Genomic DNA, 22,099 nt, shown 5'->3' with positions numbered 1-22,099 from the left:
ACCACTGAGCCACCTGGGAAGGAATCTTGAGCACTTCATAAATGCTAGTTATTATTATTATCAGTAGTAGTAACATTACCTGTGTGAGTGAAGTACGTTGGGTCCTTCGGGTTGGGGGAGCCAGAGGGCAATGGTAGGTCTACATGGCCTGGGTGGAGGAGGGCCCTCTGAAAATCAGGTTAGAGAGTTTGAGGGGAGCTCCTGGGTGTGGATGGTGGACACCTGAGCCAAGATTTTTGTTGGAAGATCTTGGCAATCCTGGAACAAGAAGACCGAGTCAAAAAAAGAAAAAAGAAGACCAAGTCAAGTGGAGTGGGGTAAATCCCTGAGAGAAGCAGCTGTGATGAGAACAAAATGTGCCCATCCACTGAGGCAGGTGTTGACACCATCGTGCCTGGAAGGCAAAGCTGGGATGAAATAATAGCACCTGTTGGGCACATTTATCTTGTTTGACCCCCACAACAACCACGTGAGGTAGAAGCAGCCGCTCTTACTCTCACTGAAGAGTTGAGAAAGTGGGGAGCTGGCTTGCTGGTGCTGCGCTTAAGGCCACAAAAGTGGGGTTAAACCCGGGGCTGACTGTGAAGACTGTGCCTTTGACCAGGGCCCCACGGGATGGGAGCAGAAGAGCAGCCTCTCTGGCTCTCTTCCTAATACTGCTCTCAGGAGCCACACAGGCTCAGCCTGGGTTTGGGGATGAGTCCATCCTCAGCTCACCCAGCGCACAGGGGAGCAATCTAGCAGTGCCTTCTCAGTTGGGTCTGGCTGGGTTGATATGCATTCCCAAGTCTGTCAGGCCACAGGAGGAGTGAGGCAGGCAGGGGATTCACCTTGGTGGTCTAGTCGCTTGGCCCTGGAGGCCCGTCCTTGGGTTTTGAGGCCCCATCACTCCCCCAGTGAGCTCAGGGCTCCCTGGGTCAGGTGATCCCGGTTGGTCTTGGGGCTTGTAAGCCATCTGAAGTGACTTTATGGGGCTGCTGTGTTCTTGGAGCTCATAAAACACATGGAGTCTGAGGCCCTCAGAGTTTCCATGTCCTCCCGGCTTGGGGCCAACGTGAGAGGAGCAAGCAGCTTCAGAAGCAGCGTGTGGTAGGGCTGCTCCCCACGCTGGCCTACTCTTCATGCTGGCGCCTGACCTGGGGGCCAGTGGGGGCATCCGTGGGAGCCAGGCCCAGGGTGGGCGTCTCCTAGGCATCACATCTGTCCTTGAAGTCCTGGGATCAGGTAAGAGCCATCCCTTTCTTAAGAACTTTTTCTTTTTTTGGTTTGTTTTGATTTTGTAAAACAGTCTTATACACTCATTTTAAGGAATATGAAACTGAGGTTTGGAGAGCCAAAGGGACTTGAAGAATGAGGTGGCTCTGGGGAAGATGAGAACTAGAATGGGCCTGTTCTGGGGGCCACCTCACAGCCCTCCACCTCCAAGTATAGTAAGAAATTCTTGCATCTAAGAAATGCATCCAAACTTGAGTTGTGCCCCCGCCCCCCCAACTGTATATAAGTGGAATAATGTAACTGTGTTTTTAGGTTGCAAACTGTGTGGGAGGATAGGATTTTTTTTGCCTTAGAACAATCCTGAGAGCAGACAGAGCAGATGAGGGCAGTGAGGGGACAAGACTTAGAGGAGGCCGCACGGTGAGCTGGTGGCAGGCTGGCCTGGGCCATTTAGACCAGGAGGCTGTCTGGTGTGGAGGCCCTCGCCTCCTCCAGACCTTCAGAGGGGTCACCTTTCAGCCTGCTGGATCTCCAGTCTGCCCGTACTTTTCTCCTCCTGATATGATCACCTCTGGTCCCCAGAACCTCTGTGGAAAGAATCTCAGAGACACCAGATCTTCAGGAGCCAGAACTTTGGCTCTAGCAGTCCTGACCGGGGGTCCTTTCCAGAGTGACTCTTCCAGCCCTCCCTTGATGGGGAGCTCACTCCTCCCAGGGCAGTGCCTCTGTGGGGGGCCCTTCTGCCCAGAAGGTCCTTACAGACACTGGTCCAAACCTCTCCCTCCCTGTGCTGCCTTTCTATTGGTCCTCACTTTGCCCAAGGGGGCCCTACTCACTCATTCACTCGTTCATTTGTTCAGCAAATACCTGTGAGCTTAGTGTGGATAGTACCTAGGTCTGCCATCCCTTCTGCCCAGCTGGATTCCTATGATGCATGGGAGGCAGGGACATGCCAGCGCTTTTCCATCCTATTTCTCGCATTGCAACATATTTCCAGAGGAACTCATAAGCAGAACCCCAGTGAATACACCCACCAAAGAGGAAGTGCTCCTGGTTGAGGGAGGTGAGCGGAGGGCCTCAGAAACCCAACCTCTCAGCCTTCCCTCCACCCTCTTGGCTGCTCCCGGGCCCCTCTGAGGGGTCCTGAGGTTTCAGTTTAACACCACCAAACTAAACTCTTCTTGGTCCATTGGATGAAAAGTGAAGGAACTAGTGCCAGCTGTGGCTGGCACTGAGCCCGAGACAGATCGCTTCGAGGGTTTGAGGGCCTCACCCACACCAGGCTCGCGCTGGGCACTGGGGACCCAGAGAAGTCAGACACATCTCTGCCCGGGAGCCTTCCTTCTGGTGGGACAGACAGATGTGTGATGGAGACACTGGCTGGCTGAGCCAGCGTTGGCCTTGCCTCTGCCCTGCTATCTGCTGCCATGTATCTGCCGATAATTGCAACATGGGTGGGGGGGCTTTGGGTTCTATGGTGGGAGGATGGGGAAGGCCTTGACTGGCATCCTGGCTAGAGCAAAAGGACCAACTCAGAAATTTCCAGCACTACTGAGCACTTACTATATGCTAGGTGGGGCCTGATCCAGTTTTGAGGGACCCGAAAACTACACAATTCTGGGAGCACTCTTTGAGAGGAAAATAAAAAAAAAAAAAAATTACAAAACCAAGTACAAAGGTGGATAATCAGAATGAGAAAAAAAGTCACAGCTAATTAAAATTTTAAAAAGTGGATGAATACCACAAACACCAAAAAATTTGGAAAAATATAAATATAATCTTTAAAAAAATTGTCAGAAATACTTTTATAACACTTTTTTTCCATGTAATTTTGGATTACATGCTCTTTCTTTGCCTCCTCATAATAACTTTTGTAATATCGTCTTTAGAAAGATATTTCAGTCTTTCTTCTTGTCTGATCAGTTAAAACTAGTTTACTGTTGGTTGGGATACATACAATATGCCCCTTTAGACAGAGAGCTACTTACCATTTGTGTACAACTACAGACGGTGCCCTACAAACACAGAACTTTGGATCAGTTCTATTCCACATGATTCCCAGCAAGACAAAAAGCTGTCTTTATAATTTCTAATTATACAGGCTTTGTTATCAGTGCCATTATTGACAGGAGAGAGTTTCTATTTTGATAAGGCCCAAATTCTTTGCCTGCGGTTTGGCACAACTGATACTTGAAAGAATATTCCACAGACTAACTTCCAGGTGCATTCATTTCAAGACTTGTTTTTCTCCCACTGATACTTCCCAGGGCTGGGTGCAGTTCCAAGGCTAAAAGGAGTTGGCACAGTGGGAGACAGGGGTCTTCATGCTGGAAGCTGTTTCTACGCCAGGACAGCTAACAATATTTGTACCCATAGGTGACTACAAAGGGTATACATACACATTACTAATCCCCCAATGCTGTAGATGTATCCTCAGCTCAACTTCCCTTTAGCCAGATCTCCAAAGTGCCTCAGCCACTCAACACCATTCAATAAGAAAAGAAGATGGAGGGAATTCAGGGAGAAAAAGTGCTACCTTTGGGGCCAAAATAACTTACTTTTTACAAAAGTTTTAAAAAATATGTGGCTGTGAGAACACATTTTGAGAGTATCTTCCAGAGAAGAGACTCATTACTTTCCAACTGAGTCTGCCTTGGTGCCAGGCACTGTTCCCATCAGTTTGCCTGTCTTGTCTCAGGGAATCTCACAACTACCCAGCGAGGCAGGTTTTTTAACTGAGGCCCAGAGAGAGATGGGGAGAGAAGCCAAGGGTCATGCAATACAGGACAGTTCTGAACTTGAAATCATGTGACCCCAAAGCTTGCACTTATAGCTTTGCTTCCCAGAACCTGATGAAACTATTGTCAAGAGGTGGATGGAAGGATGGATGGGTAGATGGAGGGATGGACAGTGGGTGGTTAGTTGGATGGATGGATGGATTCCTGACTTACCATCTGGTGCATTGAGTATCCAGCTATTTTTCCTGCTAGACATAAATGACCCAAAGGAAAGACTGAATCTGATGCTTCTCTGGCCCCAAGAGCTCAGCACAGGGCAGAGTACAAAGGAGGAGCTTAGAAGGGCCAGGCTGGGGACAGAAGGGTGAAGAGACTCAAATCCCTGCCCTCAGGAGCGCAGAAACAATGTAGGGAAAGAAACCACAGACTGGGCAGAGGTGACGTGTCAGAGGGCCGTGCCTCCTGGGTACCAGTGCAGGGTTCTGCTGAGAGCTAGCATGCAGGACAAGCTCAAGTCCTTCTCCCCTTAGGCCATTATGCAGCCTGCAGGGGATCCTTGCCTGGGACTGAGGACTGGACAAATCGACCCCTCAGGGCCCCAAGTTTTACAAACACAACTTTGTTCACTCCTCTGAGACCTTGCCAGGCTTCCCTCTGGAGTTTCCCAAGGCGTCTAGGAAATGAGATGCCTATCCAGGTGGTCCATTCCAAGATTCAAGAGCTGGAATGGACAATGCCAGATCACTCTAAGCCAAGCACAGTTCCGCCTGAGGCATTTTATGGGCCCGGCCTGGGTAAACACAAGTCCCATTAATGCGCTGGGGGTTCCACCCCTGCTGCTGTTGGTCTCACCTGCCAGAGCCATAGGCACTAGAGCGTGAAACCCAAGGGCAACTTGGAGAAGACCAAGGGCTGAAATGGCTGCCTGCAAGGACCCTTAAACATTTTCCAGTTTCCAATCACAGGTTGGGGACTGAAATTTGGGGAGCAGAGGGAACAAGGACCCACTGAGACAGAGTCAGAGCTCAAAGCCCAACTCAAGCCTCACAGCCCAGTGCATACCCCACGCTCCCCTCCAGGCCCTGCGCCTGCACAGAGATGCTTTCTGCCTAGACTGTGCTTTCTGAAACATCAGTAGAGACACATGGTCTGCATGTCTGCCAATAGCTGAGCTCTTACGGGGGGCAACTGGAAAGAAATCGTGAAATCAGAATCTCCTGGAAAACTCCAGGACTCTGCTCCTTTGGCTCGTTTATCACCCTTTCCTCCGCTTACTCCATATGCCCTTTTGGCAGTGTCAAGTGGCATGTGGGATCTTAGTTCCCCCACCAGGTATCGAACTCATGCACCCTGCAGAGGAGGTGCTGAGACCTAACCACTGGACTGCCAGGGAAGTCCCTCCACACACCCTTTCCTGATGCTGGCTCCACTCCAGGCCCCAAGCTGGGGCTGGGGACCCCGAGATGAATCAGACGTGGTCTTTGTCCAGGTTGAGGTCACAGTCTGGTGGGGAGACAGGTGTGGACACAGGCAATGACAACGACAAACCAGTTGCTCAGGGCTAGGACAAAGGGAAGCTCAGGGGCTGTAGAAGGCCTGAAGGGAGGCCCCTAATACAGCCTGGGGTCAGTGAGTTCCCTGGGAGGATGGGGAGAGGAAGCCTGGCCTGAATTTTGAAGATGAGTTCATCAGGCAGCGAAGCTACGGGAAGGTCCTACAACAGAGGGAATGTGCAAAATGACAATCCTTTAGAGAGTGGTGGGGCAGAGGGCCTGGCACATGGTTAGCCCTCAGTGACTAGCTTTTGAATGAATGTGAAGAAGCTTGGGGGTATTGTCATTAAAAATCCTACACTGTATATTTGAAAGTTGCTGAGAGAATAGATCATAAAAGTTCTCATCACAGGGCTTCTCTGGTGGCTGAACAGGAAAGAATTCACCTGCCAACACAGGAGATGTGGGTTTGATCCCTGGTCCGGGAAGATCCCACATAAAGCATAACTATGGAGCCTGTGCTCTAGAACCTGGGAGTGGCAACTACTGAGTCTATCCTACATGCTGCAACTACTGAAGCCTGCACACCCAAGAGCCTGTATTCTGCAACAAGAGAAGCCACTGCAGTGAGAAGTCCACACACAGCAGCTAGAGAGTAGCCCCTGCTCACCGCAACTAGAGAAAAGACTGTGAAGCAAAGAAGACACATCACAGCCAAAAATAAATAAATTTATTTTATAAAAAGTTCACATCATAAGATAAAGAATTTTGTAATAATATATGGTACAGATGTTAACTAGACTTATTGTGCTGATAATTTGGCAACATATACAAATATTGAATCACTATGTTGTACACTTGAAACTAATATACTATTGTATGCCAATTATGTCTCAATATAAAAAAGGGGGAAAATGGATAAAAGCTGTGTCCACTGATATGCTTTGAGAAAAAAGAAAAAGGAGTTTGGTAGAGCTAGCATAGGGTGGTTGGAGGCAGTCAAGAAGGTTGGGTGTTGGTTTTTCTCTTGTTATTGAAGTATACCACAATACAGGAAAGCATTCAGATTGTAAACACGGGGCTCAGTAAATTGTCAAAAGTGAACCCGCCTGGGTAAGGACTTAGCAGGAACAGAGAGAGGCGAGCGCCCTGGGCTCTATCCAGGCAGGACCTCGTCCAGGCTGACAGGGATAACCTGCCCTCCGTCACTGCAGGCTTATTTTGCCGGCGCTGGGGCTTCTTAGGGCAGTGTGTCCCCATTTGTGTCCGGCTGCTCTCGTTCAACCCAGAACACGTGAAGGTCACCTGTGGGGCTACACGGAGCCTCAGCAGCTTGTCCTCTCACGTGGCTGTGTGATGTTTCACTGTGTGAACAGACCAGAGCTAGTTTACTGTTTCTACTGTGGTCGGCATGTGGCAGCATCTAGTTTGGAGCTATTAGGAGCAGAGGTGCTATGAATATTCTAGTCCTTTGTGTGGGATGTATCTAGCGGTGCCAGCACTAGGGCCCACTGCGTGCCTCTCTTCCCAACTCTGCATTCCGTGACATGGCCTGGGTACATAGTTCGAAACAGACCCTGGAAAACTATCTGCACCATAGGCATTGCCAAGTGCTACAAATTGGGGCTTTTTAAAAAGAGCTGGTGGTCAACACTTACCATCACATCACTGGGGCCATTCTTAGTGCTGGTTCACAGGAGCTGTAATGCGTATATTCAGCTTGGACAGCAGCACCATCCTCCAAAGTACTTGTGTCAGTCTGACCGCCTTCAGAAGTGCGTGAGAGTTATAGGAGCTCACAGCTTCACAGGGGAAAGGTTTTCAAGAGGCCGGGCTGCCAGGCCTTGTCACAGGCTCACTGTGGGGAGGAGGGAGAGGCAGGATATTCCAGGAATGGCCAAGCTCTGGCTTGGCTTAGGAGGGTAGGAGCACTCCCGCTGAGAAAGAGAATGTGGGGAGAGCTGGGGTAAGGGTGGGTGCTGAGGTTTTGGACAGGTGGAGTCTGCAGGGCATGAGGGGTGTCCTGGTGCTGTTAGACTCTTTATTAGCGCCCTGGAATCTACATCTGTGCCCTCCCCTGCCACCGATTCCTCTGCAGACCACACCCCTTCTTTCACATCCTCCTCTTCCCCTGCATTTAGGGTGTGGGGACCCCTATAGTGAACCTGGGTTCAGGGCCGCCTCCTGTCCTAGTCTCTCCCAGCTACACTCCACCGAGATTAGGTCCCACTCCTCTCTGGACCACAGTGTCCCTTTCTGTCCAATGGGAGGCCTGGGCTGGAGGCCCTTCTGGAGGTAGGGAGAGGCAGGCTCCAGGCTCCCACCTCTGGAGGCTCCAGGCAATCTCACCCACCACCCACTTGGGAATCTCTTCAGCACTTTCAGAGTGAATTGCTCCCTCCGCCCTGAGTATCTATTGCCTTATAACCGGCTTATAACTAAGGGCAGTCTAAGGTTGCCCAGGAGAGAGCCCCTCTGAGAACATCTCGTGGCATCTGCTCCTCTGCACAGCCTCTGCCACCCGGACTCAGGGACAAGGTTCCAGGGTTTCCCCTGGCCACACAGCCCTGGGAGTGGCCAAGTCAGGATGCAAACTCAGATGTGGGCTTACAGGATCTGCTTTTCTCCATACCTAGGTCTCCTTATCCAGATGGTCAAAGCCTTGAGGAAAGACCAGGGCATGGACTCCTGTCATCTCAGTGCTCAGCCCAGGACCTGGCATGGAAACCATGCTTGGTGGGAGTCTACTGAATAAAAGAACACTTTGCACCTGTCCCAGGCCTCTTTGCAGGGCTGGACAGATGGGAGGCTTGGGGTCAAGACTGTGGATGGGCTGAGCATGTGTGTCTGTGGGGACATATATGAACTGGGATGGGGGATGGGGCGGGGGACATATCCTTGACCAGCTGGGTGGTAGAGAGGGATGCCCAGACTATTCTGAGACCACAGCCCATTTCACCAGGGCAGTTCTCTGTGAAGGCAGGAAGTGGTTTGTATTTTTAGAAGGAAATGAGTGGATTTTGCTCATGGGGAGCAGACAGCTCTGGGAACTGGCTCCAAGGGAAACAGGGCAGGGAGGGGGCCAGGGCAAGCCCATCTCCCGCAAGGCAGGCAGGTGTCGACCACTGAGCTGACAAATGGGCTGACCAAGCGGACCATGTCCCTTCCTTGATGCCGTTGAGAGATGCCTCCTCTGAGGGAGTTCTCAGCTTCAGAGCCTCCAAGAGGTGCATGTAGGCCAAGCAGGAAGGGGAAGGGGGCCCAGGCCCCTTTCACCACCTCAGGGATCCCGCAAATCAAGGCCAGCAAGGGCAGGGTGAGGCCCACTGCTGCCTGGCCTAGGAGGCCTCAGCAGGGATGCCAGAGGGGCTGAGGACTGGCTGGCTGGAGGCCTTCTGGAGATGGGTGTGTTCTTCAGTCACTTCATTCATCTGTCCTCCTTTCCCTGTCTTTTACTCATCAGTCAACACCAAACGCAACTGAGATCCCCCTATCTGGGAGTGGGGAACTCAGAGATGGAGGCAGGCTCAGATCTTGCTTTCAATGAACTCCAGGCCTGGTGTGCGGAAAGGAGACTGACAGGTAGACAGCTAATGAATGACTCAGGGGTGCCCTGAGGCTGGGGTGACCAAGCCTGCCCCTAGGTCAGCAGCAGCTTCAGGGAGAGGTAACATCTGAGTCGAGTCTTGGTGGGAATAGGAGGACATGGGATGGTGTGGGTGGAAAGTCTCAGGCCTCAGGGGGTACTAGGAGCAGGTGAGGGGCCGGAAAGTGGCCATATGGCCCTAGGCTGGCCTGGGTTCAGTCCTTTCTCTGTTCAACTCTCTGTGTGATGCCCACCAGAAGGGCCCTGCCCCGTTCAGCCCCTCGGAGGCAGAGAGGAGCTCTGGAAACAGCCCGGAGTGAGAGCCGAGGGTGGCCCCAGTCGTAGAAACAACTTGTGGAGGCTGAACCAGAAGGAGCAGGCAGTGCGTGTTCAAGGTCAATGCAGCCGGAGAGTGGAGCCTGGGGAGAGGGCCCAAGGCATCTTCACTGCCCGAGCCCAGATGGGCACTGGGGTGACAGGTCCATGAGCGTGTCCTGGTCCTGCCCCAAGAAACACTGAGTCTTGGAAAAGAGACATAAAAAACCCACCTGGACATCTGAGCATCCTTTGGGGGCAGAGGGACAAGTGAGGGGGGCTGTTGTGGGTCCAGGTGAGGGTGGGAGATGAGATTGCCCAGGAAGAGAAGTGCCAGGAGAGCATAAAAGAGGCTCAGTCAAGAGCCTGAGAAGCTCGCAAGAATTCCTCTTATTCTCTCCCTTATTTAAGTTCCCTCATTCCCTCCATACCCCTGGGTGGCTATGTGGTGTGTACTGTGCTAGGTCCACAGTTGGGGCTCGATGAAGAGATGGGATGGTCAACATGGCAAAAGGCACAGGGCAGGACCGCATGGAGAGTCTGTGATGGGGAGCAAAGAGTGGCAGGGGGTGATGCGGGTGAGGGGCACTTTTGGACGGCCCCTTAGGGATGGCTGTTCCCCTTTGTGCTCATGTGGCCAGGCCCTGAGCTGGGAGGGGTGTCTATATAGCTCATCTAAACCACACAGCTCCCTGTGAGCTAGGTGCTGGTATTATTCCCATTTGATGGAGGAGAAAACTGAGGCATACAGAGATATCACACCCTGTGCAGGTCAAAGGCAGGGCCAGGGCCTAGAAGCATCTGAGTCCAAAACTCAAGTATAGGACCACCATACCCTGTATCTCTGTAACACAGGGTTTACCTCTGTAACTCTCAGGGAAACTGAGGTCCCAGGAGGACAGTGGTTTCACCAGGGCCTCCCTGGCTTTGGGTCTAGGTTGAACTCCACCATCCTAGCCAGGCTTCCCTAGTTGCACACTCCATGGCACGAGCCCTTCCTCAGCACCCCTGGAAGAAATTCAGAAGCAGTTAAGCAGTAACGCCTGAGGGGCCTGGGAAGGGCACACTGCCTGGCACCTCTGTGAGGAGGACCCCAGTTCCAGCAGCCTCTTTGAAGGAGGCTGAGAGCAGATGTGGGGGCTGTGGAATCCTTGGAATGCGTGCTTTCTCCAGAGCTCCAGACTGGGAGCAGAATCTCAGGAGGAAGGACCCTGAGAACAATGAGGGTCTGGGTGGGGGGCGGCTTCTGGGACAGACAGGGCAGGGCAGGGAGGAGCAGGGCCCTCGAGGTGCGGGTGGCTCAGATGAAACCACAGACCAGACAGGGAGCAGCCTCCTCTCTCCTGTCCCAACGGGTGCCAGGCACAAATAGCACCTGCATCCCAGAGGATGCTCGGTGATGACACATGGCTCCTTGAGCCAGATGCTTAGAACATCTAGAGATGTTCTTACCTACACAACTCCACAGGCCCTTGACAGCTTGCAGGATGGGTCTGGTGGTGATCATCAGACTTCACAGGCTAAGAAACTAAGGCTCAAGGAGCCGTGGATTACCTAAAGTCACTCAGCATCCTGGGGACACACACCTCTGATTGGGTCACATCCAGGAGTCCCAGACTTCAGAGTGATCCTGGGAGCACCAAGCAAAGGATGCAGACTCAGAGGTCGCCAGCACATCGTGTCGAGCTGGGAAGCCCAGGAAGCCCAGGAACCCAGAGTGGGGAAGGCCTAGGGAGACTGTCAGGAAGAGGCATCCTTGATCCCAGCCTTAAAGCACAGAGAAACACTCCGGGGAAATCAGAGGAGGAGGTGCTGGTGGGAAGGAGGCCCTGGGTATCAGGAGAGAGGTGGGACAGGGGCTGTGTCCACCTCCAGATGAAGTAGAAACCCTTAGGTTGAGGGGGTGTAGATGGGAGCGCCAGCTCCCCGACCCCACACTGGTCAAGTTTGTCTTGGGGTGGGTGGTGACTGCCCTTGTCCCAGGCCTGCCCAGGTGGACTGTCCTAGACTAAGGGTCTGCCCCCCACTGCGCTGAGGCTGCACTGGGCTCCTGGCACTGTAGCTACTGAACACTGCACCCTGCTCCCCGCCTCTGCCCTGTGATGGGAGACCCAGCCCCAGCAAGGCCCCCATCCAGAGAGCTGGGCACCTTCCCCTGTGACCATCCTGGCACTTCCGTCAAGGCTCTGGAATCTTTCCTGACCCCGCCACACTCTCCAGGCCCACTGTCCTGGTCTCTTCCTACTTTCCTGGCTCTCTTCCAGATTGTGAACACAGGGCTCCTTCCTGGAGCAAATGTGTCCTGTGTGGGGGCCTCTCCAACCCCTCAACCCAGCATCCAAGGCCCTCTCCGTCTACCCTCAATGTGCTCTTCAGTCCCTTCTCCTGCCACTGCTGTCTCCACCTCGTCTTGGTCCCTGAGCCACACCAGGACACGCCGGGGCCCCAGTGGGCCAGGTCCCCTCCAGCTCTGAGCATTTCCGGTCCGGTTCTCTGTGCCAGGAGCTGGTCCTTCAGCAGACATCTCCACGTACCTCCTCCGTGCCAGGCACCTGCCAGAGACCTGCCCTGAGGACCTGTTTGTATTGGGTGGGGTGATGTCTGTGCACTCTGGAGGAGGTGAGGCAGGCGCAGGGAGGCAGGGAGCCTGGGGGACATGCGACAAAGTCCAGAGGAGGGATGTGAAGTCCACAGATGCAGGGCCAGAGTGACCTGCAGAGGCCTGAACGAGCAGCCCTAGCTCTCCCCTTCGGCCTGTTCCCATCACAGGGTCCTGCAAGCATCAACCCACAGCCTCTGTCAGCATCACCTGTCTTAGAGAAGTCAAGTTAGAAAGAAATCCCTCCTCTACAGATGGAAACTGTAATGTCCAGAGTGGGCCAGGGACCCCCCCCCCGCCAAGGTCCCTTGAAAGACAGGGATCTTTCTAGTCCAGCCCAGCTCCATCCAGGCCCCTCCAATGCCCTGGTGCCCATTCTTGGGGGAGGCTGCGGGCACAGTGAGCTGAGATCAGCCCTGGGCTGGGGCCTTCCCCTTGGATATCCACATAGTGAACAGGTGGGCTCAAGGGCAACTGGCCTTGCAACACCCCCAACCCCGTCCCCGCCAGGCCGTGTGGCCCCACCCTGCTCTTTCCCATCTGTGACTCGGGCAGCAGGAAGCAGCAGCCGTGTTATGATTTTCCTGGCTCCCCTGACTGTTATGACGGCCTCTATTATCACACAGCGGTGCCCCTGCCATCCGGTTCGGGAGCCAGGGGACCCCTTATCTGAGCAGACCATACCTCTGCCTCCCACCTGGAACCCTGCTGGGACAGACACACAGGTGCCCTGAGGTTGCATACCAACAACAATGACAGTCAAAAAACAGAGCGCTGCCCCCCTGCCCAAGGATGTTCACACGCATTGTCTCCCTGGACACTTCTGCCCATCAAACAGTCAACATGGGGAAACCGAGGCCCTGAGACAGTATGGGGCTTGTCAAGGCTGCCTCAGAGATCCCAGGGTCCCAGGCCTGTATGTTGCACTCTCCTCTGTGCTCGCCCCCGACACTGAGCAGTTCCAATGCAGGGGCCTCGGCCCCACAGCTGAAGACCTGGCTGGCCCGTCTCCCTGCCTCTCCTTCCCCAGGCGTGGGCAGAAGCTAGCTGCTAGCAGAAGGCCAGGCCCTCGCCAGTCCCCGGACATGGCAAGCTGTGTAAGTTCCTCAGTCTTGGACTCTCTGCTGCTCTGAGAACCCCTCCCTAGCCAAGGCCTGCCACACCCAGGCCCTCATCTCTCTCTCCATAGGGGCATGAGGCTGCCCAGTCTTTCCCATCGAGAGTGGGAGACCAGGAGGTAGCAGAGAGCAGTTCCCGCCCACAGGACTGGGGGAAAACCCAGGATCCCCTTGTAAACTGTTCTAAGGTGGTAGGTGGTTCTGGGTCAGACGAGTGATCAGGTGACAAGTTGCAGGGTCGGGGGGAACTGCCATAGGATGGACAGGGTCCTGCAGCCTGGCATCAAAGCCCTAAAGCCTCTTGTCACAGGCAGGCTTTGCACCTCGGGAAGTCCCTCCAGCTCCTAGCCTCAGGATCCTTGTCTCTAAAGGGATGGTGGTGGCAGCACCTACTTCATGACCTTGCCTTGAGGATCCATTCCAAGGGCTTGTAAAGCACTTAACAAGTGCTGGTACTTAGTAGATGCTTAATAAGATGTAGCTACTTATATTCACCAGTCCATCCTAAAGGAAATCAGTCCTGAATATTCATTGGAAGGACTGATGTTGAAGCTGAAACGCCAATACTTTGGCCACCTGATGCCAAGAGCTGACTCATTTGAAAAGACGCTGATGCTGGAAAAGACTGAGGGCAGGAGGAGAAGGGGACAACAGAGGATGAGATGGTTGAATGGCATCACTGACTCAATGGACATGGGTTTGGGTGAACTCTGGGAGTTGGTGATGGACAGGGAAGCCTGGCAGGCTGCGGTTCATGGGGTCTCAAAGAGTTGGACACGACTGAGCGACTGAACTGAACTGAACTTATATTTACCACTTGTATTATGGACACTTTTAAACTAGTGGTGAACAGGCTAGCTTCACCCAGGTGCAGCTGTGGAGCTGAAGGCTGGGCCTGATTTAGAGACAGGAGTGAGTTCCTCTCTACTGAACACCCGCTTCACGGCCATCATCATTTCTGGGGCAATGACCTTGTGGAGGAGGGGGATCTCAGAGAAGGGGAGTGTCCTGGCTGAGACTGCACAGATTTGGGGGGTGAAGCAGGGATTCTATGGGACCTTTTGTCCAGAACACTCACAGCCACAGCCCTTCCCCAGGCGAACCCTCATATGCCCCCTCCCTCCAGCCCCTCATGCTCAGGGTCCTTGGTGGGTCTCTGGATGTCCGGGCTTTTCCAGGAGCAGCTAGTGCCCTCCCCTCTGTCTTCTCATGCCCAGCTCTTTCCTGCTCAGACTCAGCTGTGGAGCTGTCATCCTGGCCTTTGAGGACATCTTCACCTGTACCTGGTTGTTTAAAGGTTTCACCTGGCCCTGGTCTTCTCCCTTAGTCTTTGAACTTGACTGGGGTTGGGACTGGGTCACACACTGTCTGGGCCTCCCCACAGGTGTGAGGTTTGGGGCAATTGCTTCCCCAGCCACTGCCCCCTGTTTCACCTCCTGCACACGCAGACACCTGCTGAGTGGCTTCAGTGACAATGCATTCCCTCAGTCAGCAAATATTTGCCACCTGTGGCTCAGAGCACCTGCAGGCCACCCAGGAGGGGTGAAGAGAGGAGGGTGGCCATGAGCCAACACTGTGAGGCTGCAAAGGCTGCCAGTATCATCTCTGGCTGCATCACCAAGAGGCATAGGGGCCAGGATCACAGAAGGGGTGTCCTGCTTTGGAGAACAGCCCCCTCTGGGCTCCATGGACAGACTGGAGCTTGCTCAGGGGAGACAAAACATTGGATAGGTCCTCAAGCGTGTCCTGTGAAGTGTGGCTGAGACAGCAGGGGTGCCCACCTGGAGAAGGGCAGGCTTGGAGGTGAGGGTGGAAGTCCAGAAGGCCACCCTTGCCAGCTCTCTCTCTCTGGATGAACTGGAACTCATTAGCATGTCATGTCACAGCTCCATGTGATAAATGATGTTCTCCTGGACGGAGCCAGCCCACAGGGGCTGTCTGGGGAGGCCAAGCTCCCTCCATGGAAGCAATCCAAAGGGATGGATATAAATTCCTTCCTCGGGATATTGAATCTTCGTGGTTGGTGAGTCCCAGGGCCAGCTGTTTGTAGGGAAAGCACTGGAAGGGAACCTAACACATGGCCTCCATGTCTGGTGCCATCATGAACTGGGGGATCTGACATAGGTCCCCTGTCCTGCTGAGCCTCAGTTTCCTGATATATAATGTGGGTGTGTGTATATTTACCTCTCACGGCTACGGGCAGTGGAGAGATGAGGCCCCGCACAGTAGTCTACCCCATACAACAGCAGGCACATGAAAACGTCATCATTCCTGCTTTATCACATGCTTAGGTTTGGTGATCTATTCTCAGATGCCCAGTGACTGAGTCAGGATGTCCCTCCAGGGGACATTGCTGCTGGTGCTCCCTGGCTGAGGGATATGGATGCTGTGTACTACAGATGGGCGGGGCCTCCCTGAGGATGGGCAGCAATTCTGCACTGGGAGTGCCTGGAAGCTTAAGCTTAGTCTCTCCTCTATGCATTGGAAAAACAAATTCTTTTTTTTTTTTTTTTTTGAGGGAGTAGGCCTGTACCAGGCAGCTTGTAGAATCTTAGTTCCCCAACCAGGGATCAAAACTTCATCCCTTGCATTGGAAGTGTGGAGTCTTAAACACTGGACCAGCAGGGAGGTCAAGCTTAATCTTTCCTCAGAAACAAGTTGCAAGCTGTCAGCTGAATGCAGAGCAGGTGGTGGATGAGCACCCTTTACCCACACCTCTTCCCTGATTCCCTACCCCTACCCTGGCTAATACCCACCTCCCCCTTGACCAGTGCCTGTTCCAGAGCCTTCTGTGGCTCCCCAGTGCCCACAGCATTCTTCTAAACCTATAGGATGCAATTGTCTCCTAGGCCTGGCCTCCCTCTTCAGCCTCACATCCACTACCCTCTGGCCACACCCCGCTCCGTCTGAGCAGGGCCTCTCTCCGTCTGTGCCCTTGCTGCTCCCTTCACTTGCCATGCTCTTTGCACCACATCTCAGCCTGTAAAAAAATCCCATCACCAGAGACTGAAGAAGGCTCGAAGTAGGTGTTGTGGATAGAGGGGAAATGAGTTAACTAGGTCAATGCATTTGGAGTTTGAGTCAGTGCTGACTGTTTATAGAGTGTGATATGAAACTAGTGAAAACAATTCCTGCTGCTCTGTAGTTCTCTCTTTGGTGGCACTTGGCTGCTTGGGTCAGTGCATTAAATACAGGGTAGTTGGGTTCATCCACTGTTGGATTCTTTTTAGATTTCGTGCAGAGAAAATGCAACAGGATTGGAGGATTAGCAACAGTGTTATTGATATGACGGACTGTGGGTCAGGAGGGAAGCAAAGAAAGGAGAAAGTTTACGGAGTGGGAGGGAGTGGAGAGATCAACTCGTGGAAAAGCCCAATGAGATCAGGGAATTATTGACTAGGGGACCGATCACACGGACAAATGGGAAGGTGTTGGTTGGCTGAGAGTAGTTGGCTGAGAGTTCCGGTTTAATCAGTGCTTTGAAAGTGGAGCCATAGTGGGTGGTGGCACGGTCCAAGGTGAGACTGTGGTAGTGAAGGCTGGAGGGGGTGGAGAAAGGGAGTGGAGACAGTGGTGGGAAGGACTGAGGGGCCAGATAGTGGATCGTCATCTTCATGGTCTTAAAAACTACCCAGGATCACCACCCTAGGGCTGGAAAGCACGATTGCAATCCTGAGAGCAGAGCTGTCCATGAATAATGGAGGATGGATGGGTAAGAGATTGGAACAAGGGCTGGCAAACTTTTGCCTGAAGGGCAGATGTAAGCATTTCTGGGTTTGCAGCCCCGGATCCTTTAGCATCTCTATAGCAGCTACTGAACTCTGACTATAGGGCAAAAGCAGCCACAGGCATAATGTAAATGAATTTGCTGGTTGTGTTCCAATAAAGCTTTATTTATAAAAACAGGCAGCAAGCTAGAATTTGGCTCATGGACCATGGATTGATAACCCCTGGATTTGAGGGTAATAGCAGTGAACTGGGAAAGAGAGAGATTTGTCAAGTTTTTCTTGAAGACTGTTAAGTACTGGTGGTACTTGAGATGATTTTAGGTGATGAGCGAAAAAGCTTTACAAACTTAAACTGTGTAAAATTTAAAATATGTACACAATTAGATAGGATAGGGTAATGAACTTCTATGTACTGATCACTCAACTTCAACAATTATGAATAGACATCCAGTCACCTCCACCTCCAACAGAAAGCCTTCAGTCATCCCCAAATTTTGGTCACAGCGTTGGCCTCCCCAGGGATCTTTGAGCTCCTGGAAAGCAGAGACTGAGGCTGGTCCATGTGTGTGCTCAGTTACACCTAGGCCTAGCTCATTTTAAGGGTCATCAAGGTGGTTGGACTGAATCACCAAGAGGAAGGAAAGCAACCATCGTCTTCTGAGCACCAACTCTGGTTTGAGAGCCGTCCCATTTATCATGTCCCTGTGAGCATGGGGATATTATTCTCATCTTATAGACAAGGAAATGGATACACAGAGAGGTTGGGTATCTTACCCAAAGTCACACAACATCAAATGGAAGAAGTAGGCTGGGAACCTACATTTATCTCACCCCCAGACACACTGTGATCCTTGTTAATCCATGCCCAGAAAAGACCTGGTCAAACTTTTGTTTTCAAAAGTCAAGTAGCAGACCTGGGGGCTTCCCTGGTAGCTCAGGGGTAAAGAATCTGCCTACAAGGCAGGAGACGCAGGTGCAATCCCTGAGTTGGGAAGATCCCCTGGAGGAAGGCATGGCAACCCACTCCAGTATTCTTGCCTGGAGAATCCCATGGACAGAGGAGTCTAGCGGGCTACAGTCCATAGGGTTGCAAAGAGTCAGACACATCTGAAGCAACTTAGCACACACACACAGAGTAGTCCAGGCCCTGACTTTCAGGTTGTGATAGTTGGGAGTTAACTGTCATAACAACTTTATGAGGTAAACAACGATAGCAGCTCTCAAGATATTGTATATCAGCTGAAACCCAAAGAGGTGAAGCAGCTTGCCCAAGGTCACACGGAGGTGGCTGTGACTTTAACGCGGAAATGTGGCTGGAGAGCCCCCGGGTTTAGCTATTCTGTTCTCACTAACTGGAACCCACTCTGGGTTTGCCTGCTGGTGGGGAAAGCTGCCCTGGGCCCAAGGGGTCTCTGGTCCTCTCCAGTCCACCTCCTCCAACCCCCTGCCCTGCCTACCGCCCTTCCAGCTGCCTCAGCAAAGGAGGTTTCGATGGTTTATTCACTGCCACTCCTACCCCAGCAGGAGTGGGGAAGCAGGAGGGCCTGGGCAGTGCTGCCGACTCCCCGGCTCTGCTGAGAGCCCCCCAACCAACCTAGGATGAGAGCCCATGGCCAAGGCCTGCCTAGCCCCAGATGGGCCTCCCCAGTGCATCCCGCTCGCAAAGGCAACAGACCGTGGCATCTACAGACCGTGACCTCCTCCCAGCAGACAGCAACTCCGTCATCATCACCAGCTCCTACGCCCCAGTGCGCTTGGTGGGACCCAGCCCCAGGGCTCAGCCCCCTGCCTCCCTGAGCCCACCCATGTGAGCCAGAGAGGGACTGTGGGTGGTGGAGGAGGCCGGGGACAGAGAGGCAGGTTGGTGTTCCTGACTCAGTTGAGCTGCTGCATGGCTATGTAACTTTGAGCAAGTTATTTGAGCTATCTGAGCCTCTGTCCCCTCACCCATTCTTTTGTAGGTTCAGTGAACTAAGGTGTGAAAATAGGTTTTGCACAGGCTGTGTGGGTGGGAGGGGCTCCCGTTATGCTCGCTCACTCTCCCATGACCCATTTCTCCCGCCCTTTCCAAGCGACCCCTGTGGTCACGTCACATTGAAGAGGAATGTTTTTGAGTACTTCAAGGACCATTGCCCTAGCTTGAGGGCCAGGGCTGCACACTCTCCCATGCAGAGAACGCAGACCATCTCAGGCAGGCAGGGACTTAGGGATCCCTCAGCCAGCCCCTCCCTGGGCATTGGAGGTACAGGAGACTGGTCAGGAAGCTACCCGTCTAGGCAAGCAGAAGCAAGTGAAGGAAAATGTATGTGTGGCAGAGGGAAGCCAGGCCCATATTGTTGTCAAGCACAGCTTTGGAGTCAGACAGACCTCAAGTCAAATTTTGACTTGGAGGAGGGGGACATAGGAGAACCGTCCAGCTATATAGGCTGGTTCTGTACCATTCTAAGAATGCAAAGGGCCACCCTTTGCATTATTGTTATCTGGGGTTTGTATATTTACTAATATGCTTTTCTGCTTTGAGGAAAAGTCACCCTTTACAAATGTGTGAAGGTGCTAGTTCTCCTTTTGTCATTTATCTCTTCCTGCATCTCCTGTACCTGCCACGGATGGCCCTGGGGGCAGGAACTGGGTCTGATCATCTCTATTTAGAGCCTAGTACAGAAAGGAACCTTGCCAAGCATTTGCCAGTGACTGACAACCCCATCACCTCCATGCCCCTACTGTGTGCCCTGCAGCTGAGGGCCCTTATTAGGGCATGAACTCAAAGCTTCAGATAGATGTGAGAACATCAGAATGGCTGGGTAGGAAAGTACATTGGGTCAAGAAGAGTATTACCCCCAGACAAAAGCATATAGCATGAGACACCCTGCCAGGGCTGTGTACAGTTGTTCAGGTTGCACACTGAACAAAGAACTAACTGAGGCACTGGGGGCTACAGTCTATACCATGCTGGTGTAAGGCTCCACTGCCAGGAGAAAGAGCAGATTGTTCTAATTTGCACTGTGGCACCACGTGGCACAGCTGCAGCCCTGCCCTTGTCCTTTGTCCAGACTCAGACCTCTTTCCAGAGCCTCCCAGGCCTCCCAGTCACTCTCTTGAGTGAATATGTGACACAATTATATGGCAAGAGTAGTGACCATGGCCTCTGTGGTCAGACAGATCCAGTTCAAGGCCCACCTAGCTTTGCCCTCACCAGCTGAATGATCTTGAGGAAGTCACTTAACTTCTATGAGCTTCAGTTTATTCTTTTTTTTTACTTTTTAACATTATCATAGCATTTTTAAGTGGAAGTGTAATTGACGGAGGGTAAAGTACACCAATTTTAAGTGTACAGTTCAACAACTCCAGATGTATACATCTGTGTAGCAACCATGTGAATACTGATTTTTGTCAGTATACTGATTTTTGTCCCCATAGAAAGTTTTCTTGTTGGGTCTCAGTTTCTTTATCTGTAAAAATGGGGAAACAATAGCTCCATAGACTGTTACAAAGACAAAACGAGATGCAGCCTGCCAGGCATTTAGCACGGTGCCTGGTACACAGAGTGTGCTCAGGCCATGGCAGGCTGTTATTATTTCACTCTCCCATTCAGGCACTTAGCAATTTCTGCCTCATTTGGGCTTCCCCACAGGCCTCTGCTTTACCTCTGGGGAAACTGAGGCTCGATGAGGCACTAGCTCTGGCTTTGCTACGTGACTTTAGCAAAATCACCTCCCTTCTTTGGGCCAATGGAGGAATCAAATTAGAAACTCCCTGGGTCTCATCTGATCTTTCGTTGGAGTCTGTGTTTAGGTTCTGTGGTCTGAAGCCGGGGGCCCTTGCATGTTTCCACTCAGTCAGGGTGGGGGTATGGGTCTGGGCCTCTGTGTGGGTTGTGTGTGTTATTGTGGGGAGGGCAACTGGATTTTGGCTGGTAGTCAGCTGGGCCAGGCCTCGGGGATGCACCCACGGAGCTGTATATCTGCATGAACTTTCAGCCCCAGATTGCACACAAGGCACTTTAGGAATCTGTTTACATCCCCTGTGGGCCCCAACCCATTTCACATTTGTCAGGGCGAAATTGGAGGAGTCAGAGTTGCCCTTCCTCACCTCGGCTACTCCTGGGACTTTCCTGGGTCAGAACAGAGCGAAGGTGACAACCAAGAGATGAATAAATCCTGAAAGACAGAGCCGCACGTTTCCTCCATTTGATACAAACTGGCGCATTCCAGGCCCTTCTCTGTACAGCAGAGGGGAGGAGACAGACAGGAGAACAGAAATCTAGATTTGGATAAAAAGAACCTGCTCCCCCCGGATGGGAAAGCTCAGCTTCAGTCCAGCTATCCAGGCAACTCCATCCTGGATTTATTGCCCACTGGCTGGCCCAGAGTCCGACATTCTAGCCGCCATCCGCCGGGCTGTCTCATACATCAGGACCAGGCAGGGAATGAAGCCAGGAAGGAGTCAGGAGGCCTGGGGTAGGAAGGCAGCTTTGTGGGGTGTGAGCCCCCATCATGGGAGGGTTCAGGCAGAGATGAGAGGCCCACTGGACAAAGAAGTTTTACAGGGACCCAGTCCGGCTTGAGGCCAGACAGATGAGAGTTTGAATTTTGGCTCCCTCTTCTATTAGTTGGTTGATTCTGGACAAGTGGGCAGTTGCCAGAGTGCCAGCTCCCTCAACTGTGGTATAAGGATGATCACAGCTTCTTCCAAGATGGCTAGGGGAGCAAAAGTGGCAGTGTCTGTTAAATGCCCAGCCAGAGGCATGAAATAGGATCCAAAGGCTCACTGGGGTAGCGGGATTTGTTGTTTTGCTGTCTCTACTCATTTTCTATGGCTCCTGTAACAAAATAGCTCAAATTTAGTTGCTTGGAATAACACAATTTTATCTCGCAATGCTGTAGCCCAGACGGCCAAAATGGGTCTCACTAGGGTACAAGCAAGGTGTCTGCAGGGCTGTGTTCCTTTCTGGAGGCTCTAGGGAAAACTCACCCTCCAGCTTCTAGATGCCGCCAGCATTCCTTGGCTCACGGCATCTTCTCTCTTCAAAGCCAAGCAGTGACCAATTGCATTTCCTCATGTTCCCTTGTTCTGATGTCAATTCTCCTTCTGCCTCTTCCACTCTCAGGGACCTTTGTGATTACAGTGGGCTCATTCAGGTAATCCAAGTAACCCAGGATAACTTCCTTGTTTTAAGGTCAACTGATTCACAACCTTAATTCCATCCACAGTCTTTTTTTAAAAAAGTATTTAATATCTGCCTGCGTTGGGTCTTAGTTGTGGCAGGCAGGATCTTTGTGGTGCACAGACTCTCTGGTTGTAGCATGC

The sequence above is a fragment of the Cervus elaphus genome, chromosome 1 (genome assembly GCF_910594005.1).
Source record: "Cervus elaphus chromosome 1, mCerEla1.1, whole genome shotgun sequence".
In the NCBI taxonomy this organism is placed as follows: domain Eukaryota; kingdom Metazoa; phylum Chordata; class Mammalia; order Artiodactyla; family Cervidae; genus Cervus; species Cervus elaphus.
Note: the sequence above shows the minus strand (reverse complement) of the source record.